Source organism: Procambarus clarkii, chromosome 53 (assembly GCF_040958095.1).
Source record: "Procambarus clarkii isolate CNS0578487 chromosome 53, FALCON_Pclarkii_2.0, whole genome shotgun sequence".
NCBI lineage: Eukaryota > Metazoa > Arthropoda > Malacostraca > Decapoda > Cambaridae > Procambarus > Procambarus clarkii.
In genome coordinates, this window is record NC_091202.1 from 33,829,912 (window position 1) to 33,851,415 (window position 21,504).

Here is a 21,504-nt window from a genome sequence, read left to right on the forward strand (position 1 = left end):
CCAGGCTGCCTTCAGGTGGCCTAAAGGCTGCCTCCAGGCTACCTAAGGGTGACCTCCAGGCTGCCTAAGGGTGGCCTCCAAGTGGCCTCCAGGCTGCCTAAGGGTGTCCTCCAGACTACCTAAGGGTGGCTCTCCGGGGAGAGCCTCCAGGTGGCCTCCACAGGGAAAGCCTCCTGGTTGCCTCCAGGTGGCTTCCAGGTAGCCTCAAAACGGCCTTCAGGTGGCCTATAAACGGCTTCCAGGTGGCCTAAAGGCGCCCTCCAGGTGGCCTCAAGGCGCCCTCCAGGTGGCCTCAAGGCGGCCTCCAGGTGGCCTCAAGGCAGCCTCCAGGAAGCCTCAAGGAAACCTCCAGGTGGCCTCAAGGCAGCCTCCAAGTGGCCTCAAGGCAGCCTCCAAGTGGCCTTAAGGCAGCCTCCAGGAGGCCACAAGGCAGCCTCCAGGAGGCCTCAATGCAGCCTTCAGGTGGCCTCAAGGCAGCCTCCAGGTGGCCTCAACGCGGCCTCCAGGTGGCCTCAACGCGGCCTCCAGGTGGCCTCAAGGCGGCTTCCAGGTGGCCTCAAGGCGGCCTCCAGAAGGCCTCAAGGCGACCTCCAGGTGGCCCCAAGGCGGCCTCCAGGTGGCCTCAAGGCGGCTTCCAGGTGGCCTCAAGGCAGCTTCCAGGTGGCCTCAAGGCGACCTCCAGGTGGCCCCAAGGCGGCCTCCAGGTGGCCTCAAGGCGGCCTCCAGGAGGCCTCAAGGCGGCCTCCAGGTGGCCTCAAGGCGCCCTCCAGGTGGTCTCAAGGCGGCCTCAAAACTGCCTCCAGGTGGCCTCAAGGCGGCCTCAAAGCGGCCTCCAAGTAGCCTCTAGGCGGCCTCCAGGTGGTATCCAGTTGGTCTCCAGGTGGCCTCCAGGTGACCTCCAGGTAGCCTCCAGGCTGCCTAAGGGTGGCTGCCTCCTGGTTGCCTAAGAGTGGTCTCTTGGCGGCCTCCAGGTGACCTCCAGGGAGGGTCCTCCAGGTGGCCTCAAAGTGGCCTGAAGGGAGGGCCTCCAGGTGGACTCCAGTGAGGGCCTCCAGGTGGCCTCAAGAGAGAGCCTCCAGGTGGCCTCAAGGCGGCTTCTAGGTGGCCTCAAGGCGGCCTCAAAACAGCCGCCAGGTAACCTCAAGGCGGCCTCAAGGTGGCTTCAAAACGGCCTCCAGGTGGCTTCAAGGTGGCCTTAAACCGGCCTCCAGGTGGCCTTAAAGCGGCCTCCAGGTGGCCTCAAGGCGGCCTCCAAGTGGCCTCAAGGCGGCCTCAAAGCGACCTCCAGGTGGCCTCAAGGGCGCCTCAAGGCGGCTTTCAGGTGGCATCCAGGTGGCCTCAAAGCTGCCTCCAGGTCGCCTCCTGGCGGCCTCCAGGTGGCCTCCAGGCGTCCTCTAAGCAGCCTCCAGGCGTCCTCTAGGCAGTCTCCAGGTGGCCACCAGGTGGCCTCCAGGTGACCTCAAGGCGGCCTCCAGGTGACCTCAAGGCGGCTTCCAGGTGGCCTCATGGCGGCCTCCAGGTGGCCTCATGGCGGCCTCCAGGTGGCCTCAAGGTGGCCTCCAGGCAGCCTCAAGGTGGCCTCCAGGTGGCTTCAAGGCGGCCTCAAAACGGCCTCCAGGAGACCTCAAAACGGCCTCCAGGTGGCCTCAAAGCGGCCTCCAGGCGATCTCAAAACGGCCTCCAGGTGATCTCAAAACGGCCTCCAGGTGGCCTCAAGGTGTCCTTAAAACGGCCTCCAGGTGGTCTCAAGGTGTCCTCAAAACGGCCTCCAGGTCGCCTCCAGGTGGCCTCCGGGCGGGCTCCTAGTGACCTCCAGGTGGCTTCCAGGGAGGGCCTCCAGGTGGCCTCCAGGGAGGGCCTCCAGGTGGCCTCCAAGTGGTCTGAAGGGAGGGCCTCAAGGCGGCATCAAATCGGTCTCCAGGTGGCCTCAAGGCGGCATCAAATCGGTCTCCAGGTGGCCTCAAGGCGGCATCAAATCGGTCTCCAGGTGGCCTCAAGGCGGCATCAAATCGGTCTCCAGGTGGCCTCAAGGCGGCCCCCAGGTGGCCTCAAGGCGGCCCCCAGGTGGCCTCCAGGTGGCCTCAAAACGGCCTCCAGGTGGCCTCAAAACGGCCTCCAGGTGGCCTCAAAACGGCCTCCAGGTGGCTTCAAAACGGCCTCCAGGTGGCCTCAAAACGGCCTCCAGGTGCCCTCAAAACGGCTTCCAGGAGGCCTCAAGGCGACCTCCAGGTGACCTCAAACCGGCCTCCAGGTGGCCTCAAAAGGCCTCCAGGTAGCTTCAAGGCGGCCTCAAAACGGTCTCCAGGTGGCCTCAAAACGGCCTCCAGGTGCCATCAAAACGGCTTACAGGAGGCCTCCAGGTGGCCTCAAGGCGGCCTCCAGGTGACCTCAAACCGGCCTCCAGGTGACCTCAAACCGGCCTCCAGGTGGTCTCAAACCGGCCTCCAGGTCGCCTCAAGGTGGCCTCCAGGCTGCCCAAGGGTTGCCTCCAGGTGGGCTCCTGGTGGCTTCCAGGTGGTCATAGTGAGGAGTTATTCCCTATCTAACCAAAGGAGTTATTCCCCACCTGGCCATAGTGAGGAGTTATTCCCCACCTGGCCATAGTGAGGAGTTATTCCCCACCTGGCCATAGTGAGGAGTTATTCCCTACCTGGCCATAGTGAGGAGTTATTCCCTACCTGGCCATAGTGAGGAGTTATTCCCTACCTGGCCATAGTGAGGAGTTATTCCCTATCTAACCAAAGGAGTTATTCCCCACCTGGCCATAGTGAGGAGTTATTCCCCACCTGGCCATAGTGAGGAGTTATTCCCCACCTGGCCATAGTGAGGAGTTATTCCCTACCTGGCCATAGTGAGGAGTTATTCCCTTCCTGGCCATAGTGAGGAGTTATTCCCCACCTGGCCATAGTGAGGAGTTATTCCCTACCTGGCCATAGTGAGGAGTTATTCCCCACCTGGCCATAGTGAGGAGTTATTCCCCACCTGGCCATAGTGAGGAGTTATTCCCTACCTGGCCATAGTGAGGAGTTATTCCCCACCTGGCCATAGTGAGGAGTTATTCCCCACCTGGCCATAGTGAGGAGTTATTCCCCACCTGGCCATAGTGAGGAGTTATTCCCCACCTGACCATAGTGAGGAGTCAGGGAAATTAATTAGTGCAAGCAACCGTCATTAATGTGACCGGGGAGGAGACAAGTTGTTATTGTTTCAGATTCAACTCCTGCGAGCAACAAGTTCCAAGCAGTATTATGGTGAGCCCGTTGTACTTACCTGGCACAGGAGATATGTCTGATTACTCGCGCATTGGGAGATAAGTTCTGAAGGTACAGACGCGCGTCGTCGCTCCAGAAGGAAGAGAAGGATATCTGTGACTTGTAGAGAAGACTCTGTGAGAATCTTTCATGTGCACCGTGTGAGGAAGCTGCATGGGACGAATAGTAACGTATCTGTCGAATAGCGGCAACGAATAGGGGGCGACCTGAAGCTAGTGGGGGTGGTCGTGCCCTGAGGAACCACGGTGTGTGTATCCTTCAAGACGATCGTCTGGGCAGATGAACCTGATTGGCACCTGTACTGTGACCCCTTCACACGCAAGTCAAGACTGAAAAGAGCCGAACACTGGCGGTCAAATAGAAGTTTTGTGGGCGACTTGACATCGCGCCAAATTTGGACGTTGTGCGACAAGCGTCCTTATAAGAGCCTTTGTAATTTTTTGCGGTAAAAGCCTGTTAAACCGTCGTTTGATGCTTAATGCAGCAAGATAAAGTGCTCAGTGATCCTGTATAATATTTATGAATTTAAATTAGAATTGTTGTGAAAATAAAGAGATGATACAACGAGTTTAAAGTGAATTGACATTATGAAGGCGGGAACGACACATGCTCACACAGCCGGGGTTAGTGGTTGACTGAGAGAAGGACCCCCGTCCGCCGGCGGATAGAGATTTCCTGTGTGGACTCGCCCGGATATAGGGGAGTAACCACGCGGTACAGACCCGTGAGTGGGAGGGAGTTGTAGAGTGAATTTTATTTTATAAATGTTGTTTGTGTTTTAATGGGAGATTATTTTGTTATTCTGTGGTAATGGAATTACAGATTCATGTATGGTGGACGCGGTTCGTCCTTAGTCGATGTAGCAGCGATACATGAGAAGTTGCAAGAGGATTATACTTATCTGATTATACATTAATGGATGGTTCCAGTAGTGAATCACAAGAAGTGTGGCTGTACCGTGTGTGACTGTATCGTGTGTACTCACCTATTTGTGCTTCCGGGGGTTGAGCTTTAGCTCTTTGGTCCCGCCTCTCAACTGTCAATCAACTGGTGTACAAGTTCTTGAGCTTACTGAGCTCAATCATATTTACATTTGAAACTGTGTATGGAGTCAGCCTTTAACACATCACTGCCTAATGCATTCCATCTGTTAACTACTCTGACACTGAAAAAGTTCTTTCTTACGTCTCTGTGGCTCATTTGGGTACTCAGTTTCCACCTGTGTCCCCTTGTTCGCGTCCCTCCAGTGTTGAATAGTTTATCCTTGTCTATCCTGTCAATTCTCCTGAGGATTTTGTAGGTGGTGATCATGTCTCCCCTCACTCTTCTGTCTTCCAGTGTCGTCAGGTGCATTTCCCGCAGCCTTTCCTCGTAACTCATGCCTCTTAGTTCTGGGACTAGTCTAGTGGCATACCTCTGAACTTTTTCCAGCTTCATCTTATGCCTGGCAATTTCCGGGCTCCATGCTAAGGCCGCATACTCCAGGATTGGTCTTATGTATGTGGTATACACGATTCTGAATGATTCCTTACACAGGTTCCTGAACGCCGTTCTGATGTTAGCCAGCCTCGCATATGCCGCAGACGTAATTCTTTTTATGTGGGCTTCAGGAGACAGGTTTGGTGTGATATCAACTCCTAGATCTTTCTCTCTGTCCGTTTCATTAAGTACTTCATCTCCTATTCTGCATTCTGTGTCTGGCCTCCTGTTTCCACCGTGTAGTTTCTTTACTTTGCATTTACTCGGGTTAAACTTTAGCAGCCATTTGTTGGACCATTCATTCAGTCTAGGTCGTCCTGTAGCCTCCTACTATCATCCCCTGTTTCAATCCTCATAATTTTTGCATCATCAGCAAACATTGAGAGAAACGATTCTATACCCTCTGGGAGATCATTTACTTATATCAGAGGTCCAGTATATATATAACAGTATAGGTCCAAGGACTGACCCCTGCGGGACTCCACTTGTAACGTCTCGCCAATCTGAGACCTCACCCCCTCAGAGTGACTCATTGTCTCCTGTTACTTAGGTACTCCTGTATCCAATGGAGTACCTTCCCTTTCACTCCAGCCTGCATCTCCAGTTTTTTTCACTAGCCTCTTGTGTGGTACTGTATCAACGGCTTTCGGACAATTAAAAAATATGCAGTCTGCCCATCCTTCTCTTTCTTGCCTGATTTTTGTTGCCTGGTCGTAGAATTCAATTAGCCCTGTGAGGCAGGCCTTGCCATCCCCGAACCAATGATGATGCTGTGTTACAAAGTTCTTTCGCTCCAGATGCTCCACTAGCTCTCTTCGCACAATCTTCTCCATCAGCTTGCATGGTATGCAGGTTAGGGACACTGGCCTGTAGTTCAGTGCCTCCTGTCTATCCCCTTTCTTGTATATCGGAACGGTGTGTGGCTGTACCGTGTGTGGCTGTACCGTGTGTGTGGCTGTACCGTGTGTGGCTGTACCGTGTGTGTGGCTGTACCGTGTGTGGCTGTACCGCGTGTGTGGCTGTACCGTGTGTGTGGCTGTACCGTGTGTGTGGCTGTACCGTGTGTGTGGCTATACCGTGTGTGGCTGTACCGTGTGTGGCTGTACCGTGTGTGGCTGTACCGTGTGTGGCTGTACCGTGTGTGTGGCTGTACCGTGTGTGGTTGTACCGTGTGTGGTTGTACCGTGTGTGGTTGTACCGTGTGTGGTTGTACCGTGTGTGGCTGTACCGTGTGTGGCTGAACCGTATGAGGCTGTACCGTGTGTGGCTGTACCGTGTGTGGCTGTACCGTGTGTGGCTGTACCGTGTGTGTAGCTGTACCGTGTGTGGCTGTACCGTGTGTGCTGAACCGTATGAGGCTGTACTGTGTGTGGCTGTACCGTGTGTGGCTGTACCGTGTGTGGCTGTATCGTGTGTGTGGCTGTATCGTGTGTGGCTGTATCGTGTGTGTGGCTGTATCGTGTGTGTGGCTGTATCGTGTGTGTGGCTGTACCGTGTGTGGCTGAACCGTATGAGGCTGTATACCGTGTGTGGCTGTACCGTGTGTGGTTGTACCGTGTGTGGCTGAACCGTATGAGGCTGTATACCGTGTGTGGCTGTACCGTGTGTGTGGCTGTACCGTGTGTGGCTGTACCGTGTGTGCTGAACCGTATGAGGCTGTACTGTGTGTGGCTGTACCGTGTGTGGCTGTACCGTGTGTGGCTGTACCGTGTGTGTGGCTGTACCGTGTGTGTGGCTGTACCGTGTGTGTGGCTGTACCGTGTGTGGCTGTACCGTGTGTGTGGCTGTACCGTGTGTGGCTGTACCGTGTGTGTGGCTGTACCGTGTGTGTGGCTGTACCTTGTGTGTGGCTGTATCGTGTGTGGCTGTACCGTGTGTGGCTGTACCGTGTGTGTGGCTGTACCGTGTGTGCCTGTACCGTGTGTGGCTGTACCGTGTGTGGCTGTACCGTGTGTGGCTGTACCGTGTGTGTGGCTGTACCGTGTGTGTGGCTGTACCGTGTGTGTGGTTGTACCGTGTGTGTGGTTGTACCGTGTGTGTGGCTGTACCGTGTGTGTGGCTGTACCGTGTGTGTGGTTGTACCGTGTGTGTGGCTGTAGCGTGTGTGGCTGTAGCGTGTGTGGCTGTACCGTGTGTGTGGCTGTACCGTGTGTGTGGCTGTACCGTGTGTGTGGCTGTACCGTGTGTGTGGCTGTACCGTGTGTGTGGCTGTACCGTGTGTGTGGCTGTACCGTGTGTGTGGCTGTACCGTGTGTGGCTGTACCGTGTGTGTGGCTGTACCGTGTGTGTGGCTGTACCGTGTGTGTGGTTGTACCGTGTGTGTGGTTGTACCGTGTGTGTGACTGTACCGTGTGTGTGGTTGTACCGTGTGTGGCTGTACCGTGTGTGTGGCTGTACCGTGTGTGGCTGTACCGTGTGTGGCTGTACCGTGTGTGGCTGTACCGTGTGTGGCTGTACCGTGTGTGTGGCTGTACCGTGTGTGGCTGTACCGTGTGTGGGTGAAGAGCAGCAAGCAGCAGCCTAGCAGAAACAATTGGCCTGAATAATGATCATTTGGGAGTGTAGTTATGCTATTTTGTAGAACCATTACCTTTCAATATTGTTGTTATTATCCTATTGTTTGTAATAAATGTTTGCCTGTTAGACAACTGTGCTTGTGAGGGGTTCTAGGAGGAGAGAGAGAGAGAAACAATTGCAGGTCGGACGACAGCTTAAGAAAACAAATGGGAACCAGATAGAATCACCCCAAAGGGGTACCAGATGGAATCATCAATCAAGGGGAATCACCCCAAGACAAGGAGAAAGAGGGTAAGTTGTCGGAAAACCCGACACCATTTAATAATATCACATGAATTATGCAGATAATATTGCTGCTGTTGTATGCACAAGTTAACCCATTGAAAATGTAGCTTGTATTGGAATTTTCGGTCATTAGAAAACGGGATATCATTGCCACATAATACTATAAATTCACCAGCTATTCTGTTGGTAATAATTCTTAAATACATTAGTCTTTGGACTTTTAACATCATAAAAACATCTCATTTGAATTAACTAAATTATCAGTATCAAAATAGAGTAAATGTGACCCTTCTAGCACATATTGACATCTGGACAAAGTGAGCCAGAAGCGTTAGTGGACTGGAGAGAGGAAAAGTAAGATTAATAATTCTAACACGAATTTTCTCGATCTTTCGTACGTTTCTTTTCACTGTTGATGGTAATTCAAAAATCAATTCTCCAAAATTCATTTTTATTTCTAGTCTACAGCCAGCCAATTAATGCACAACTATATTCTACCCACATCAAGACTCCGCTCCAATATAGAAGCATTAAGAAATATGGACCAATAGGCTTTCTACAATCACTTCCATTCAATACCCATTGTTTCGTGTTCTGTCTTGTGTTTAGGAATTTAATACCCTATTAAATACCACCTCACCCCATCCACCTCACTCAAATGTAGATATAAACAAATCGAAGATGTGTAAGTTCTCACTGCACATAGTTCCCACATCACTGCAGGCTGCTAAACTACGCGGACGACTTTGTCATCATCATAAAAGGAAGGGATGCGGCGCGCCTTGCACCCAAATGCTTAGACTGCATCAGTAAAGAGGCAAAACAGATTGGGATCAAACTCAACCCCTCAAAGTCAAAGTCCATGCCCATAAAAATAGCGAATCCCAACATACAACTCACAGTACAGGGTCAACCAATAGAATGGGTCAACACCTATCAGTATCTAGGAATCATCCTGGACACACACATGAATTTTAATGCTGAGGTCACTTACTTGAGAGAGCGAACTGCGGCCCGGACGGCAATCCTCAGGTCGCTAACCTCCCTTTCTGGAGGAGCCAATCTGCAAGTCCTTCGCACATACTATGTACAGGCAGTCAGATCAGTGATCGATTATGCCGCACCTGCACTCACAAATCTATCACACCAACAGTGGAAAAAGCTTGAAGTTGTCCAAAACAATGCTATGAGAGCTGCACTGGGAGCCCCCATGTGGACCAGGCTTGAAACTCTTAGACTGGAGACGGGTTTGCCCTCTCTACAAGAAAGAATATCACAAAGGACAGCTACAATTGTCAGTAAGATAATTATTTCTTCTGATCCAATCCCAGTACGGCAGGCCTTGGTGGTTGGACTAGGCCAAAACAATGGAAACTCTTGGGTTGCAAGAGCAGGAAAAGTCCTAAACAGACTACATTTAAAAAACATGATTCTTGATAGAGAGGGTGATCATCCACACCCAAATTACACTCCTTCCGCACCGTGAGAAGAGCCTACTTTCAAAATAGTAATAGAAAGTCTCCCAATGAAAAAGGCTGCCTATGATCCGACAATCCTAAGGCGCATCATAGAAGAGCAAATGTATAGCATAGCAGTAGCAGGAGCCACCCACATCTTCACAGACGGATCGGTGGACACAGAATATGAGAGTGCTGGTGCTGCTCTTTGCACGACCAGCGTACAGGCATATTGGAGACTGGGAGGACTAGTATCATCAACCCAAACTGAGCTGTTTGCCATACAACAGGCATTCGCATATGTGATTGCACAAAACACTCAAAATGCAATCATACACACAGACTCAAAAGCTGCACTTCAAATACTAGGACAAAAACAGTGGAAAGATAATGTGGAAATAATTACCACCATTTTGTATCTCGGAGCAGTCGCTAAAGGCAAAGGACTCAACATAACTTTAAACTGGATCCCATCCCATATTGGAATCCCATTAAATGAAAAAGCTGATGAAATTGCTAAATTGGCAACTCGTCATCCAGTGATACATAAAACAATTCAACCCAGCCTAGAGAACATAAAAAACATCATCACCAAAAATCTCTCACATCTCAACAAAGCCGACCTGCACCAGAGAGTAGCTGAAGGTTCGCCATCTGCAACATGGTATCTTCAGGCTACCAAATTAGAAAGGTTAAATATCCCAAAAGGAATCCACAGGGAAATAGCAGTTAGGTTATATAGACTACGTCTAGGTTACAGATGCAACTGGGAGATTGGTGAACCCCGACAGAGAGAGTGCATCTTCTGCCAAACTGTCACAGAAAAGCCATTACTTCACTATCTACTGGAATGTGAAGCAACCAATGACCTTAGAAGAGCTTTAAGAGTTCCTGAATCATGCAGTGGCCACCCTGAAGCCATCAACACAGCCACTCTCCTGGTCAACAAAGGTGTCCAGCAGCTGGACACCCTCATAAAGACTGTGAAGCAGTATCCTCCCCCGCGATAACAGCTTGATGGTTAAAAGCAACCTCAGAATACTGAGAAAAAAAAATTGTACCACTTACGGGCTATTCATGCCCGTGCCACCTCTTGGGTGGCTTAATCTTTATCAATCTATCAATCGTGTAAGTTCTATTCAGTTGTGTATGTGTAAACTAAAGTCTTTGAAAATGTAATAAGTTTTACGAAACGCGCTCAAGTGTCGCGTCAGACTAGAAATAAAAATGAATTTTGGAGAATTGATTTTTGAATTACCACCAACAGTGAAAAGAAACGTACGAAAGATCGAGAAAATTCGTGTTAGAATTATTAATCTTACTTTTTTCGGTCATATTTAATAATATATATATATATATATATATATATATATATATATATATATATATATATATATATATATATATATATATATATATATATATATAAATTTATTATAAACCCCCCCTAATGTGTAAGAATCGATTTGTGAGAATAATTGCAGAAATACAGTCCGCTAAATATCATACAAATTGCTATCGAAATATATAAATTAACGTAATACAAATTCCATATAAATTCATATAAATTAAATATATAAATATAAATCTCACAGGTCGGTTCCCACATAAGTTATTGTGTCTCAGTCAGGGCGTGAACACATGACAATAGGCCAGTTCTCAGCCGAATCCACATTTGTAAGCCGTTAAGCCTCTTCTCCATATTTGAGTTCATTACCGGGTGACTGCAGTGTGTGCCCCGCTGGTGTTAGTGGTAATGGTGGTAAAATAGATTTATTTTATTTTATCAGCAGCTTCCTGATGAGGGGAAAGCCCGCGACAAGTTGGTGATATCTGATAAATTATGGAGCTGTAATAACATATAATCTACTGCATGTATGTTAGTATACACATAATCTACCGCATGTACGTTAATATACATATAATCTACCGCGTGTACGTTAGTATACATTTAATCTACCGCGAGTAATGTAAGTAGGAGTTTACATGAAATCGACTGAATATTACACGCAGGGATTACACAGAATCTCTCGCATGTAATTCAGGCTGGGGTGTCCTGCAATCTACAGCATGAAATACAGGCAGTGGTTACATGTATTCAATTACATGAAATTCAGGAAGTAGAATGTTACATGCAATCAACAGCATGAAATACAAGCGGTGAATATTTTGAAGATGAGGGAAGGTGGTGAAGGGTAGGGAAGGTGGTGAAGGGTAGGGAAGGTAGTGAAGGGTAGGGAAGGTGGTGAAGGGTAGGGAAGGTGAAGGGTAGGGAAGGTAGTGAAGGGTAGGGAAGGTGGTGAAGGGTAGGGAAGGTGGTGAAGGGTAGGGAAGGTGGTGAAGGGTAGGGAAGATGGTGAAGGGTAGGGAAGGTGATTCGAAGTTCAGACGAGCATGGGCAATAGACCTGAGTAGTGTTATGACCCTAGGTAGCCTGAAGAACGAGTCTACCTGTTTGAGAGTTATTCCACCTACCAGACCAAATTGAGAGGTCAGATATTATATATATATATATATATATATATATATATATATATATATATATATATATATATATATATATATATATATATATATATATATATGTGTGTGTGTGTGTGTGTGTGTGTGTGTGTGTGTGTGTGTGTGTGTGTGTGTCGCAATACATGTCGGAGACTAATTTAAAATTATATGTATATGTATATGACTGACATTGAGGGAGATGTCGATACTTTGCGGACATGATGTGAGGCTCGCAAGACATCTTGACCTTACTTAAGCAACAGAAGTTGTGAGGGAAGGTCCCACTCCGTTGAGCTCCTGGTAGAGGACCCCCTAATTGGGTACTCCTTCAAAAGGAGGGAACCAGGCAGGTGTTTATGTGTGAAGCCTGTGGGAAGACTTAATGTACTCAAGTCAGGAGCAGAAGAGCTGTGAGGCAGTCTAAGAGAGACCTTCTTGGATGTCATAGGGGACGACATCTTGGAGCCGCAGCTGATCAAGCGCCCTCCAGATACAAATTCTGCAGTAAGCTAATATAACAGTTGTTGCAGTGGCTGCCAGTGTTTGATCATGTGCCCAGCGATCATGACAAGTGTTTATATATACAGTATATATATTTTATTAAGGCAGTGAGCTCAAATAAGAGAGTAGAGATAGGAGAACATCTTGAGGGGGCGGAGAGATACGTCCACCCTCGCCGGAGGTCAAGCACTGACTGAGTGAGGGAGGCCCCAGCCTGGCGACCAAGGAGGCGGCCTGCAACATGTCCGGGCATGTCCCAGAGTGGACCTGCCCAGGATGGGGGAGGACCATCGCGGTGTCGCAATAGTGTTTAAAGAGAAGTCGGATGGAGGAGTTTTACTTTATGCGAACACATTTAATTGTGTTTTGTTAGGAAAACGTTTATTATGGCATGCTGATGGATTTGCAAGTTTGTGAGGGAGAATTGCAACGTTTGTGTGGGAGAACTGCAACGTTTGTGAGGGAGAACTGCAACGTTTGTGTGGGAGAACTACAACGTTTGTGTGGGAGAACTACAACGTTTGTGTGGGAGAACTGCAACGTTTGTGTGGGAGAACTGCAACTTTTTGTTGGAGAACTGCAACGTTTGTGTGGGAGAACTGCAACGTTTGTGTTGGAGAACTACAACGTTTGTGAGGGAGAACTACAACGCACACACATTTACCGCTAGAATCCACTCTATAAGTCATCTTAATTATTGGGACTGATTAAAAGTTCTAAATCTGTATTCTGTAGCGCGCAGACGAGCGATATACATAATAATCTACGCATGGAAGATATTAGAGAGACTGGTTCCAAATCTGAACCCAGAAATAACATCACATGAGACCAGAAGGCATGGCAGGATGTGCAGAATACCCCCGTTGAAAAGCAGAGGTGCAATAGGTACCCTGGGGGAGAACTATCAACATCAAGGGCCCAAGACTTTTCAACACTCTCCCGCTACACGTAATAAGAAACTAGACGTAAAACCAACCTCTCACAGTGTTCAAGAAAGAACTCGATAAACACCTCCAAAGAATACCGTATCAACCAGGCTGTGATTCATACCTCAGATAGCAAGCAGCCGCATCAAACAGCCTGGTTGACCAGACGAGCAATTATGAGGCCTGGTCAGAGACCGGGCTTCGGGGGTTGTTGCTCCCCAGAACCTCTACAAGGTAGATAAAAGGGAGATAGATAGAGGAAGGGTATAGAATGTGGTAAAGATTAAGCAAAGACGTGACGAGTAAGGAATTTAATATGGTAAATAAATTACAAAAACGCGTCAAAAGAAAACATATATACAACACTTTTTGTTAACATTCTGATGACAATATTCCACCAGCATATTGAGGAAGCTCGTCCTTAGTTATACGTCAGGTTCTAAATGGAAAAATCAGCAAAGTAGAACAATTTACGTATTTTACCGTTAAGCACAACAAATTAGACCCAAATTCTAATTTGTTAGATTTAGCGTTTGTATTTCCATTCTTCAAAAGGACTCTTGAATATTCAACAATTTGACACTTACCAACGTCAAATGGAGTTTTTGTTGTATTATTTCAACACAACGTCGATATTATTGACGTTGCTGTATTTGATGGTACATTGTCATTGTATTTGGTTCTACAGTCATTGTGTTTAATGCTGTGATTAAACACACGTGCGCGCATACACGCGCGCGCGCACACTCACACACACACACACACACACACACACACACACACACACACACACACACACACACACACACACACACAGTGTATTAATGCCAATATGGCAGGACACGAAGTTGAACACAGCCGCCGGAGTGGACCTTACAATTGTACTAAGAATCGACCTGCCTGGGCGCAGTTTTCTAATGAAGAGACAGTGGACAACATAATGAAACCTTAACATTTCCTCAGAAGCAGCGAACGCTATTACAACGTGTTTATTGAGAGGTATATGACGAAAGATGAACAATCAGCCCACAAGAATAAAGCCAATGTGCACGCCACCGGAACCCTACCCACCCTACTTGCCCTAGGATGGGTAGGGTTCAACTCTCCTTCCCAAATCACATCCTCCCCAACTCAGCCCGCCCCCCCCTGCTTCTACCCCAGCAAATCCCCTGACCCTTCCTTGCCCCTTGCACCCAATTCCACCTGCTACATCACATCCTTCATTGCACCTATTGGACCAGCCTCTAACCCTCCTCTAATCAACCTTCCCACCCCTCCCCTACCCCCCCCCCCCAACAACTTCCCTGCCCCATTCTGCCCCACACAGTGTGTGTGTGTGTGTGGGTGTGTGTGTGTGTGTGTGTGAGCTTTGGCTCTTTGGTCCCGCCTCTCAACTGTCAATCAACTGGTGTACAGCTGTGTGTGTGTGTGTACTCACCTATTTGTGCTTGCAGGATCGAGCATTGACTCTTGGATCCCGCCTTTCCAGCCATCGGTTGTTTACAGCAATGACTCCTGTCCCATTTCCCTATCATACCTAGTTTTAAAAGTATGAATAGTATTTGCTTCCACAACCTGTTCCCAAGTGCATTCCATTTTTCCATTACTCTCACGCTAAAAGAAAACTTCCTAACATCTCTGTGACTCATCTGAGTTTCCAGTTTCCACCCATGTCCCCTCGTTCTGTTATTATTACGTGTGAACATTTCATCTATTTCCACTTTGTCAATTCCCCTGAGTATTTTATATGTCCCTATCATATCTCCTCTCTCCCTTCTTTTTTCTAGTGCCGTAAGGTTCAGTTCCTGCAGACGCTCTTCATATCCCATCCCTCGTAACTCTGGGACAAGCCTCGTCGCAAACCTCTGGACCTTCTCCAGTTTCTTTATGTGTGTGTGTGTGTGTGTGTGTGTGTGTGTGTGTGTGTGTGTGTGTGTGTGTGTGTGTGTGTGTGTGTGTGTGTGGGAAGAAGAAGAAAAAAAGTAGTAGTAGATAGAAACGGTTGATTGACAGTTGAGAGGCGTGCCGAAAGAGCAGAGCTCAACCCTTGCAAGCACAACTAGGTGAATACAAACGCGCGCGCGCGCGCACACACACAATTCCCAGGAAGCAGCCCGTAGCAGCTGTCTAACTCCCAGGAACCTATTTACTGCTAGGTGACCATATGCATCAGGGTGAAAGAAACTCTACCCATTAGTTTCCGCTTCAGCCAGGAATCGAACCCGGGTCATTAGAACTACGACCCCCAAGCGCTGACCACTCATCCACGAGGCCCCCTCGCGGCCTCGTAGGGTGTATTCACCTAGTTGTGTTTGCGGGGATTGAGCTTAGGCTCTTTGGTCCCGCCTCTCAACTGTCAATCAACTAATGTACAGATTCCTGAGCCTACTGGGCTCCATCATATCTACATTTGAAACTGTGTATGGAGTCAGCCTCCACCACATCACTGCCTAATGTATTCCACTTGTTAACTACTCTGACACTGAAAAAGTTCTTTCTAATGTCTCTGTGGCTCATGTGGGTACTCAGTTTCCACCTGTGTCCCCTTGTATGAGTACCACCCGTGTTAAACAATCTTTCTTTGTCTATCCTGTCACTTCCCCCTGATAATTTTGTATGTGGTGATCATGTCTTCCCTAACTCTTCTCGGGGGAGACATGTGTGTGCTCACCTATATGTACTTACACAGATGTGAGTGCTGCAAGTCCTACATTCTGAACATTTTATTGTTCACCACAAACACTCAGCTCTCTCGTGTTCAACGCACTCAGCTCTCTCGTGTTCAACACACTCAGCTCTCTCGTGTTCAACACAAACACTCAGCTCTCTCGTGTTCAACACACTCAGCTCTCTCGTGTTCAACACACTCAGCTCTCTCGTGTTCAACACAAACACTCAGCTCTCTCGTGTTCAACACACTCAGCTCTCTCGTGTTCAACACAAACACTCAGCTCTCTCCTGTTCAACGCACTCAGCTCTCTCGTGTTCAACACACTCAGCTCTCTCGTGTTCAACACAAACACTCAGCTCTCTCGTGTTCAACACACTCAGCTCTCTCGTGTTCAACACACTCAGCTCTCTCGTGTTCAACACAAACACTCGGCTCTCTCGTGTTCAACACAAACACTCGGCTCTCTCGTGTTCAACACAAACACTCAGCTCTCGTGTTCAACACAAACACTCAGCTCTCTCGTGTTCAACACAAACACTCAGCTCTCGTGTTCAACACAAACACTCAGCTCTCTCGTGTTCAACACAAACACTCAGCTCACTCGTGTTCAACACAAACACTCAGCTCTTGTGTTCAACACAAACACTCAGCTCTCTCGTGTTCAACACAAACACTCAGCTCTCGTGTTCAACACAAACACTCAGCTCTCTCGTGTTCAACACACTCAGCTCTCTCGTGTTCAACACACTCAGCTCTCTCGTGTTCAACACACTCAGCGCTCTCGTGTTCAACACAAACACTCAGCTCTCTCGTGTTCAACACACTCAGCTCTCTCGTGTTCAACACAAACACTCAGCTCTCTCGTGTTCACCACACTCAGCTCTCTCGTGTTCAACACAAACACTCAGCTCTCTCGTGTTCAACACAAACACTCAGCTCTCTCGTGTTCAACACACTCAGCTCTCTCGTGTTCACCACACTCAGCTCTCTCGTGTTCAACACAAACACTCGGCTCTCGTGTTCACCACAAACACTCAGCTCTCTCGTGTTCAACACACTCAGCTCTCTCGTGTTCAACACACTCAGCTCTCTCGTGTTCAACACACTCAGCTCTCTCGTGTTCCCCACAAACACTCAGCTCTCTCGTGTTCAACACACTCAGCTCTCTCGTGTTCACCACAAACACCCAGTTCTCTCGTGTTCAACATGAACACTCAGCTCTCTCGTGTTCACCACAAACACTCAGCTCTCTCGTGTTCACCACACTCAGCTCTCTCGTGTTCACCACACTCAGCTCTCTCGTGTTCACCACACTCAGCTCTCTCGTGTTCACCACAAACACCCAGTTCTCTCGTGTTCAACATGAACACTCAGCTCTCTCGTGTTCAACACAAACACTCAGCTCTCTCGTGTTCAACACACTCAGCTCTCTCGTGTTCAACACAAACACTCGGCTCTCGTGTTCACCACAAACACTCAGCTCGCTCGTGTTCACCACACTCAGCTCTCTCGTGTTCAACACAAACACTCAGCTCTCTCGTGTTCACCACACTCAGCTCTCTCGTGTTCAACACAAACACTCAGCTCTCTCGTGTTCAACACACTCAGCTCTCTTGTGTTCAACACACTCTGTTCTCTCGTGTTCACCACAAACACCCAGTTCTCTCGTGTTCAACATGAACACTCAGCTCTCGCGTGTTCAACACAAACACTCAGCTCTCTCGTGTTCAACATGAACACTCAGCTCTCTCGTGTTCAACATGAACACTCAGCTCTCTCGTGTTCAACACACTCAGCTCTCTCGTGTTCAACATGAACACTCAGCTCTCTCGTGTTCAACACAAACACTCAGCTCTCTCGTGTTCAACACGCTCAGCTCTCTCGTGTTCACCACAAACACTCAGCTCTCTCGTGTTCAACACAAACACCCAGCTCTCTCGTGTTCACACAATAACATTCCAAATTGTTCATGGCGTTATCGTCAACTTCTTTTTCACCTAAGGGTCTTGTTCCATTATCTTACAGCTCAAAAGACGCAAGAAAGTCTTAATGACGTATTTAGGAAATAAATTCGAAAGACTTACAACCGTTTCAAGACTATTTAGACTTTTACAATGGACATAAGCCTGGCAGATGTAGTTTAATGTCGACAAATATTCTCAAGTATGGAAAGGATAATTCTATTCTTTTTATCTTATCTCTTCAGTGTTTTTCTTTATCCTCTTGTCTCTCCCTGTTCTCTCATTCGCTTCTCTCTGTGTCCTCCTTGATTCTCATATACCTTGATATCTTGCCTCTTATCTCTTTGTGTTATCCTTCCGTTATCGCTCACCGACCTTCTTCCTCTATTCTGGTCTATTTTGTTTAAAAATTTTCTGTTTCCTTGACCAGAAAATCAGGGACCGGGCCGCGGGGACGCGGAGCCCTGAAATCAACACAAGGAAACTCAAGGTTCCTGTATTTTATGTCACTATCTTCTTTTATGTTCCTAATTTTCTCTCTTATCTATCTTCCTCCGTTTATCTATCATTCTCACCCCTACACTTGTTATCCTTCCTCGTCCTCCTTGTTCAGTGTTTCTCGCTATCTGTCATTGTCTTCCTTTATTATGTTTATCCACTGTTATTCTCCTGTTTCTCTTATTTGCTTTTTCCATTCTTACTTATGTGACACTGAACATCCTTAGTCCGTTTCTTATGTTGTTTACTTCCTTCTCTAGCACTGTCTTTCCCAACTTCCTGCTCTAAGCTGTCAGTCCTTCCCAACTTCCTGCTCTAAGCTGTCAGTCCTTCCCAACTTCCTGCTCTAAGCTGTCAGTCTTTCCCAACTTCCTGCTCTAAGCTGTCAGTCTTTCCCAACTTCCTGCTCTAATCTGTCAGTCTTTCCCAACTTCCTGCTCTAAGCTGTCAGTCCTTCCCAACTTCCTGCTCTAATCTGTCAGTCCTTCCCAACTTCCTGCTCTAATCTGTCAGTCTTTCCCAACTTCCTGCTCTAAGCTGTCAGTCCTTCCCAACTTCCTGCTCTAAGCTGTCAGTCTTTCCCAACTTCCTGCTCTAAGCTGTCAGTCTTTCCCAACTTCCTGCTCTAATCTGTCAGTCTTTCCCAACTTCCTGCTCTAAGCTGTCAGTCCTTCCCAACTTCCTGCTCTAATCTGTCAGTCCTTCCCAACTTCCTGCTCTAATCTGTCAGTCTTTCCCAACTTCCTGCTCTAAGCTGTCAGTCCTTCCCAACTTCCTGCTCTAATCTGTCAGTCCTTCCCAACTTCCTGCTCTAATCTGTCAGTCCTTCCCAACTTCCTGCTCTAATCTGTCAGTCCTTCCCAACTTCCTTCTCTAAACTGTCAGTCCTTCCCAACTTCCTGCTCTAATCTGTCAGTCCTTCCCAACTTCCTGCTCTAAGCTGTCAGTCTTTCCCAACTTCCTGCTCTAATCTGTCAGTCCTTCCCAACTTCCTTCTCTAAACTGTCAGTCCTTCCCAACTTCCTGCTCTAATCTGTCAGTCCTTCCCAACTTCCTGCTCTAATCTGTCAGTCCTTCCCAACTTCCTGCTCTAATCTGTCAGTCCTTCCCAACTTCCTTCTCTAAACTGTCAGTCCTTCCCAACTTCCTGCTCTAATCTGTCAGTCCTTCCCAACTTCCTGCTCTAAGCTGTCAGTCTTTCCCAACTTCCTGCTCTAATCTGTCAGTCTTTCCCAACTTCCTGCTCTAATCTGTCAGTCTTTCCCAACTTCCTGCTCTAATCTGTCAGTCCTTCCCAACTTCCTGCTCTAATCTGTCAGTCCTTCCCAACTTCCTGCTCTAATCTGCTACTGAGTTCCTCCAGTCTGCCACTGGTCGCACTCAAGCGTGTGCCGTAGTCGCCTCCTTACTGGCCGCCATCAGGCTCAAGCAGTGCTGAGAGGAGATGAGGTTGTGACTGAGATGAGCTGGTGTGAGCTGAGATGGGTAGAGTGAGGCTGAGGTTGATGGGAGATACTGAGGATTGCAAGGTTGTTGTTGTTGTTAAAGATTCGCTACTTGGAACAAAGTTCCAAGTAGCACGGGCTATGGTGAGCCCGAGATTGCAAGGTGAACAGAGCGAAGACTGCAGGCGATCAGTCATAATAACGTGGACAAAGTATGTTGACCAGACCACCAACCCGTTCTCGCACTTGCTTATAGTCAATATTGGCTTATTTAATAAGTGCATATGTGACATACTAATTGATTGTGAATATTTTAGTTTACCTTGAAAAGCTTCATAGAAAACACCGACCTCACCTAACCTTCCTTAGTATGTTAAGATAAGCATCTTATTGCTTCTTAATTACAATTATTACTTAACCTATGAGACCACACACCATTCTCATCGACTTGAGAATGGTCCAGGACGGACCGAAACGTCGTCGTCCCTTCACCTTCTTGTGCGTGGTCTGGTCAACAGAGCCAAGACTGGTCGTGTGAGGCATCTCGAGTTCAACTGAAAACTGGTCGATTTGTACCGAGCTGATGAGCAGCTGGTCGACTCCAACAGGAATGAGCTGATGACGGAGTTGGGTGAAGTTAAGGGCGGTCATAAAAACGCTCATATAGATCATAAAAACACAAGAAAGTCTAACTTTACACCATTTATGATGAGCTTCTGTTTTCTGTGTTATAACCGCGACCTCAACCGGTTTGAGAGACCTTCTTCCATGCTAACTCCTTCCGTCTTAACAATCTCGCGTGTGGAAGTCTCAAGTGATACTAAAGTCTCTCAACATAATATTACAACTTTTATCACTGTCCATGTTATGACCCTGGGTTCCTCAGTGGAAACCAGAGGTCAAAATTGAGCTAAATAAACTGCATTATAGTATTGGAAACGCATCACGAGGTGCATTTGTTTGTATCTTCCCTGCCAGACGTAAGACTATTCTTGTTTCTCAAAGAGCATTTAAAGACTGAGCTTGGGGTTGATTATTAAATAATAAAATAGGCACCAACTATGTTTACTAATACTTTCTAATCATTTGTAAAGTAAACCTGAGTAAACTTGGGATAGGAATGCTGTACGATTAGTTGAGTAGTCTGCTGGCAGCGAGTGAACGGAGGGAGGAGAGTGGAGATGGTCTCTCTTCTCTGGCTGGCGTTGTGGTGAAAGGAACCCTCCTCCCCTTCCTCTGTTTCTTTATTTCTGTGTCGTTGTTATCCAGTTAAGTTGACTGTGTAGTATCCTCATTGTCTGGCATAAACGGGTTCTATGTGTAGAGTATTGATGTGTAGCAAATAGGTGTTCACTAGTGTTTATTTTTACAAGTTACTCTAGGGGGTTCCAGGGGAACCACGTGGGCTCCAGTGTTACCAGTAAGCTCCCTAGAGTCATTGCTAGTGTCCCTTGCCTAGTAGAACTTTACCCTAGCTTGTTCTCAGTGTAAATCTTGTATCCTGCTTATGTGGACCAAGGCTTTTAACGTAAGATAGTGTGGTAAAGTAATTATTATTATTGTTATTGGTGTGAGTGTATATGGGGGGTTGTTAAGGGGTTAATAAATAAGTTAGTTAAAGGAGTATCCATTCTTCCTGTGTAGGAGATCTATGATCAACCTCTAGACTGACATGATCTAGTGGCAAGTTATTATTCCCTGTGGATAGCTTATTTTGGAGGCCGGGCCTTTTAGATCTCCCATATTTGATAACTCTTAATGCTAACTACTGCCCCTACACACAGGTTATACTATATTCCCCATAGTACAGACTCCCCATTTATAACAGTCCATTACTTCAAATATGAAGATTATGGCAAATATGAAAATGAGATTTGTTAAACATGATCGGGCATAAGTACAGCCATATTGTGAATCATTTACGCGTGGTTTTCAGAGTACGAATAGCATACGGGATTATCACTTCCGGTGCTGTTTCCTGTTATTGATA